Below are 6,273 nucleotides of genomic sequence, written 5' to 3'. Positions count from 1 at the left end.
AAATGCCTGTTAGAAGAACATCAGAAGCTCTCAGGACAGGGCTGGTGCAGGGCCAGCTTCAGAGACCAGAGTCCAGGCCGAGTGAGGCGCGAGTGAGGCTGTGTGCGTAGCACTCTGAAGTCCAAGCCTGCTGTGTGGACACAATGGCCAGGTGGTACAGAAAACGCCAGGCGGGTAGCTCAGGAGCTCTCCCAGCTCAGGCTAATTTGGGAATAGTCTCTTCACAATGTGTGGGTCAAGCAGCTTTTATGCGAACCTCTGGATTTCCTACAAGATTTAATGCTTATTCCCCATTAGCTACTTTAAAAAGGTAAGTTTAACTTTTACCTGCATAACACTCCCCTTCCTGGCCAGCATTAATATTTAAAAAATACACTGTATATGAACTCTTTGTTGCAATTCCAGAGAAAAGTTACTACAAACATTTAAAAGAATTGTTTCTTATAAAAGGGCAAAAACATTCCCTGGTATGTAACAAGAAAGAATAGGAGAAATTGCCACTCATTGTATTGGCTTTTCTTATTTGATTCTTATTTGAATATTCAGGCACATCATTTTGGATTTATTAAAAAATGTGCAAAGGGGCACCGAGGGCTCTGGCTTTGAAGGAAGAAAGGTGCAGAGCAAAGGAACTGATGCTTTACTTGCTTCCCGAGTGCACCGCGGCCCACAGAGGAGAAGCCTTCCAGCCAGGCCCCTCCAGAACCCCTGGCTCTTAGAGTTCAAGGCCACCTGAAATCATCCATTCTTTCAAACTGGTACTTGTCAATCGGGCACTGGGTTAATCTCTGAGGATCCAAGACAGTTTCTACCTCCAAGGAATTTACCATTGGGCAGAGGAGATTCAGAGGAGTAGAAGTAGGATATGATTCAGTATGACACAAGAAGGGGTGCGGAAGAACAGAAGTTCATTGAATTAGACAAAGTGGAATGAAGGGAAGGGAGGGGCTGGAGGTAGGAAGGACAGTCGATGAATCAGACATAACTGTCCTGTGCTGTGTTCACGCATAAATACAAGACCCTGAAACTCCACATTATGTGCAACCTCAGCAGGGAAAGTGCTACTCATGTATGTATGCTATGTTAAAATACACTCTACTGCCATGTATATCTGAAAAGAACAAATTAAAAAATCAAAAAACAATTCAGTGTGACAGTGTGTGTTACATCTCAAACCATCTTATTGTTGAGAAACTCTCTTCAAAATGATATTGGTTTATATCTTATCTGTGTGTTCATTCAATCATCATCTGTCCATCCACCCCTCACTTCCCCCGATTTATCCGTCTGTCCATTCATTTGTGTTTGCACCCATTCACTGGGTATTTCTAGAGAAGCAGGCAGATGGAGCTTCTCGGAGATGGCTACACCTGTCTATTTAGCTCATCCAATACACATTTTTTTTTTTGTACTTGACCTAGTCCATGCATGAACATAAGGGCTTCAACTCAGGGGCACTGAATCACTGAGCCACATCCTCAGCCCTTTTTTGTATTTTATTTAGAGACAGGGTCTAAGACATTAATGGTATTTGAAAAATATCACTGAAAAGTACAATTCTTTGTGCGGTTTGCACCGAGTTTTTCTTCACTTTAGAATATGTAGTTATGTTTCATAAAATTATGTTATTTATGTTGATAGATAATGAGTTTGTTGCTGTTGCTACTTTTGAGGGAATTAAATACTTTGGGAAATTCTCTTTTAAAAGGCGTCACAGGCTGGCGCAGCAATCTTGTGTGTGGTTTTCTAGCCCCGGGTGGTGGGGGTACAGCTGCCCTGAGAACCTCAGAGACTTCTGTGGGGCTTTGCCTGAGCCAGTGCCACCCGGGCTGCCTTGCTCGGTGGCTTATGGCCTACTCCACTTGCTCATTCACCAAGCCTTAATGAGTTCCCCCTGCCCGAAGGTGCTGAGCTCCTGGGGGCTAGGGTCCACGCACCTGCAGCACGCGTTTGGCCATGCTGCAGGGCACAGAAGCTGCTGGTGGGCCGATTCCTGAGCTCCCCTGATCTTACGTGCTTGGCTCTTCTCTTCCAATGCTGCCAGTGGTGACGTCCACACCCTGACCTTCAGCCAGGAGCCATCGCAGGGACTCGAGCTTGAGGTTGGGTGGCCTGCCTGGTTCTTCCTAGGGGCGGAATGAGAACATGTCTTTTGAGGCAGCACAGCCGCTCCCTCGCAGGGCTGCAACGTGGGGCCCCTGGCTGCCCTCTTTTGAAGGCTCACCCCCAGCTGGGGCTCCTGGGGCTACTGATGCAGGTATTTTCTTCAGTTCTGGAGACGGGGAGGGCGGTGGGTGGGAGTGAGCCTGTGCCTGTGGGTGGGGAGGGTGGTCGGTGGGAGTGAGCCTGTGCCTGTGGGTGGGAAGAGGCAGCGTGGTGGACTCAAGTGAAAGGCTCACTGGAGGCCGGTGGAGAAGGGCAGCTGACTCTCCAACCCTCCCTCACTCTCGAGCCCCGAGGGCTTCTAGTAACCTCTTTATTTCCCTGAAAGGTCACTGCTGACCTTACTCTCAGACTCTTACCTGGACACTCTAACGATAGGTGACCGAGGAGCGGAGGCTGCTGCCCGAGGCCAGCCGTGTCCCAGGGATGTGGCGTGCTCTGTGACTGCCGAGGCAGCCTCTGGGTGCTCCGGGGGTGGGCAGTCTCAGCTGGCCGACGAGGCTTTCCAGCCTCCGCGCTCCTCTGACCTTTGCCCTCTCAACTGGCTCCTTTCCCGTCTTGTGATTAAGAACTTCTCTGGCCCCACTTTACAGGCCAGCGATGATCTGGCTCGTGGATTTGCATCTTTCTCGCGACGGAACCCGATGGGAATGCACGCTGGGTTACGGCCAGTGTGGTTTGCTTTGTGCTTTTCTGTTAAGGTTTGTGGTTAAGGGAATGGGCTGCTCCAGGGTTCTCTCCTGTCAACAAGTATCACCTGTTGGCTGCACCAATGGCCCCCAGGCTGTCACGGACGAGGTTGGGCCGTCAATACTGCAGCCCAGAGTACACCCTGCCCCTGCCGCCCATGGGGTGAGCGTGGGGGTGTTGTGTGGTGCCTTACAAGTGTACAGGGAAGCCCCTCACCAGGTCTCAGAGGTCAGGGAGGGCTTCCCAGAGACAGAGACATCAAGCGGAGATGTGGAGGAGAGGGCCCCAGGCAGAGGATGAGATGCTGGGGCTCCAGGGGATCCTAGGAAGCAGGAAGTGCAGAAGGTGTGGGGGTCTCCTCCAGAGGACACCCATGAGGGTTGGTGAGGTCAGCAGAGGACATCAGGGCTCTCGGGGAAGCCACCCTGGTCTGAGGGCTGAGGTGTGCACAGGCAGGAGGCTGACGTTTGTGAGTAAAGACATGACAAGTTGTATGTTTGGGGTTTTCCTTGCAGTCATACCTGGTCTGAATGGGTCCCCAACACTCGTGTGCTGAAACTTGGGGCTACTGTGAAGAAACAAAGCGGAGAGCCTCCTGGAGGTCACCAAGTGGAGAGGGGAGGGGACTAGCACCTCACAAAAGGGCTCCGGTGGTCTCTTCCTTCCAAGTCTTCCTCCACATGAGGAAACCACCCTGGTCCTCTCTGGAGACCAGCAGCAAGGTGCCATTTTGGAAGCAAGGAGCAGCCCTTGACAGACACCAATGCCGGGGCCTTGGCCTTGGGCTTTAGTCTCCAGGACTGTGAGAGTTAAACTTTTGTTCTCCCAGGCTCCTGCGTTTTGTTATAGTGACACAAACCGGCTAAGAATTCTTTTTGTTTTGAGACAGGATCTCTCTAAGTTGCTGAGGCTAGCCTGGAATTTGTGGGCCTCTGCCTCAGCCTCCAGAGTCGCTGGGATTACAGGCAGGCGCTGCCAGGCCTGCTTTGCCGCAGAGCTTTTTGACGTACTTGCTTCAGGCCCCAGCGTACTTCCAGGTTCTGTGGGGGAGGTGAGCACAACGTGGTCTCCTTTCATCAGCCTTGTGCCTTTTGCATTTATAAACTGGTGCTTTATATGACGTCAAGGAGACAAGACTAAATCTTAGACAACAATTAGGCTGAGCCAGGAGAGCACCCCCAGGTTCAACCCCAGCAGCAGAAACAAACCAACAAAACTACAGGCTTCTGAGGTTGCCGGGTCCCCCTGAGCTGCCTGCTGTGCTGTTCTGACGTCAGTGTGCCCAGTGGGAGCAAAGGCACGTGAGGGCAGGGTGGCGCTGAGCAGGGCTGTGCTGGGGTCAAGGTGCTGCCTTGGGGCTGAGGAAGCGCTGGGAGGCTCAGCCTGAAGGGAGGCGGGAGAAACCCATGCGGTGCCGTGCCGGGACCCAGACAGCAGAGCCTGTGCCGTGTGGTCAGTAATTACTGGCCTCCATACATTCCTGACAGAGGAGGGGCCAAGCAGCGTCTGGGACTGAAGTCTGGCCACACTTCTGCAGGGGAAAGGCGCTGGAGCAGGTGGGGCGGGGCTGGTGTGAGGAAGCAGAGAGAGCTGGAGGCTGGCACCCGCCAGGAGAGGACACGCTGGGGACCTGAGCCTGGGGACAGCCTGGGCTTTCCGGAGGCGGGGCCTAGTCATCTCTGCAGACTGCACCAGGGAGGCTGGCGGAACACAGCTTCGGGGCAAAGGGTCAAGAGTCTTGCCCTGGTTGGTGCTGATGCTTCAAGAGTCTCATCTTGTCATCAAGGGGTAATGACACTGTTCTGCAGTGTGAGAACCATTAATTAATATCTTGCCAAGCACGCCGAGGGCAGGGACCAGAGAGCATCTGGAAAAGTCTGTGAGTCTCAAGTATGACCCACTTTAATTCAAAAGCAGCTGGCTGCAAGGCCAGGGACTTAGGTGTCGTGTTTTTTAAAAAAAACTGGGCCAGTCATTTTAGTCCTGCGTGGCCAAGTTGATGCTTCTTAACCAAAATAAGCACCAGTTTAAAAACAGTCACACAACCCCCACGGTACTTATTGATTTGTTTTTTGTCCTCTCTATTGAAGTTGAGAGCTGTTTAGAGAAGTCCCTGGTGATTCTGGTTGGTAAACCCGGCTTCGATGACCAGGACGTGAAGGGCAGTGGGAGGAAGAGCTTCACGGGATCGAGGTTGGCACACGGGGTGGGGCCTGGAGGCACAGGTCAGGCAGGCAGAGAGCCCGACCGACCACCGGTTTAGGCAGATGCTTATCTTTCTGGGATTATTCGGCTAAAATTTTGACTGCAAGCAGATTCTTCCTGATCCATGGCACGGAAAGTGAAACACAGGCACTTGTGGGGGTGGGCGGGAGAAGCTCCATCTGAGCGCGGTGTAACAGTTAACTTGGCTTCTCCCTGTGTGACTTAGAGCCTGGATTCCATGCAGTTTTGCCTGAGCTTTGCTCATGGCGGCCTCCTCCTGTGCTCCCAGCACCAGCTCCTCACCAGCTGCACCCTCGCCTAGATGCCAGCTGCTGCCTACACTGGTAGCTTTGTCCGACCCTTGCCCCTTGGGCCAGGCCTCACAGGTCAGCAGGGCGGTGCTGGTGCAGGAGCCGGGGGTGGATATGTGCTCCCCGGCTGCTGACCGCGGGGCCACAGGCCACCATGCTGCCCTGGGCGTCCCAGGTGGAGAACGCAGGTCTGAGGTGGACGCTGCAGCTCCTTCTCCAGGCCTGAGGCTGCTGGCAGGGGGCCCGCCCGCCTGGCTCCAACACTCCTGTCTGAAACAGCAGCTCTCCCTCTTCATAAAGAATCACTCCCAGGATAGAAAAACGGCCCTCTAAGCAGGGCTCTCCTTCCACCATAAACAAAACTCTTCATTCTCTGTTGGCTCCGCTGGGGACTCAATGACCAGGAAGAGAAGGACATGGTCTAGATGCCACGCGCCTGGAGGTTCAGAGGGTCAGCAAAGGATGAGCTGAAATGAGAGCCGCACCATGTGAGTTCTCCTGTGAGCCACCTCCCGTTCAGAGGCTGAAGAGTTGTCTGCATGGCAGAAGATAAAAGAGAAACAGAACACTGAAAAATACAACTAGCTGGGCTATAGCGTAGTGGCAGAGCACTTGTCTAGTATGCAGGAGGCCTTGGGCTCAACCCCCAGTATTTCAAAAAGCAAAACAAAACTCACATTAGCAGATCCCAGTTTGCAGAGAAAGAACTGAATTCTGGCCTTTAAAGACCAAGTTGAGGAAGCTTCATAGTCAAGTCTGCAACAGATCCCAAGGCTCTTGTAGAGGTGCCCGAGGAGGGTGAGCTGTGGCCAGAGCACTCACTGGAGGTGGCCCCAGGGGAAGGGAGCTGCCACGGGAGCTCACCCGAGGACCCTGCGGGAGAGAAAGGCCAGCCGGGACCTGG

The 6,273-nt window shown here is 53.0% G+C and overlaps 1 long non-coding RNA gene across 1 annotated transcript; it reads right to left on the bottom strand.

Moving 5' to 3' along the window:
• Positions 1 to 1,483: 1,483 nt before the first annotated feature.
• Positions 1,484 to 5,917, bottom strand: LOC144365946 (uncharacterized). Its single transcript, XR_013424671.1, has 2 exons — positions 2,523 to 5,917; positions 1,484 to 2,126 (listed from the first exon to the last, which is right to left on the bottom strand). It is a non-coding gene; the product is annotated as an uncharacterized LOC144365946 (long non-coding RNA).
• Between the last annotated feature and the right edge of the window lie 356 nt (positions 5,918 to 6,273).

This window comes from Ictidomys tridecemlineatus, chromosome 8, assembly GCF_052094955.1.
Source record: "Ictidomys tridecemlineatus isolate mIctTri1 chromosome 8, mIctTri1.hap1, whole genome shotgun sequence".
Classification (NCBI taxonomy): Eukaryota; Metazoa; Chordata; class Mammalia; order Rodentia; family Sciuridae; genus Ictidomys; species Ictidomys tridecemlineatus.
Note: the sequence above shows the minus strand (reverse complement) of the source record. Positions and strands in the feature narration are given on the sequence as shown.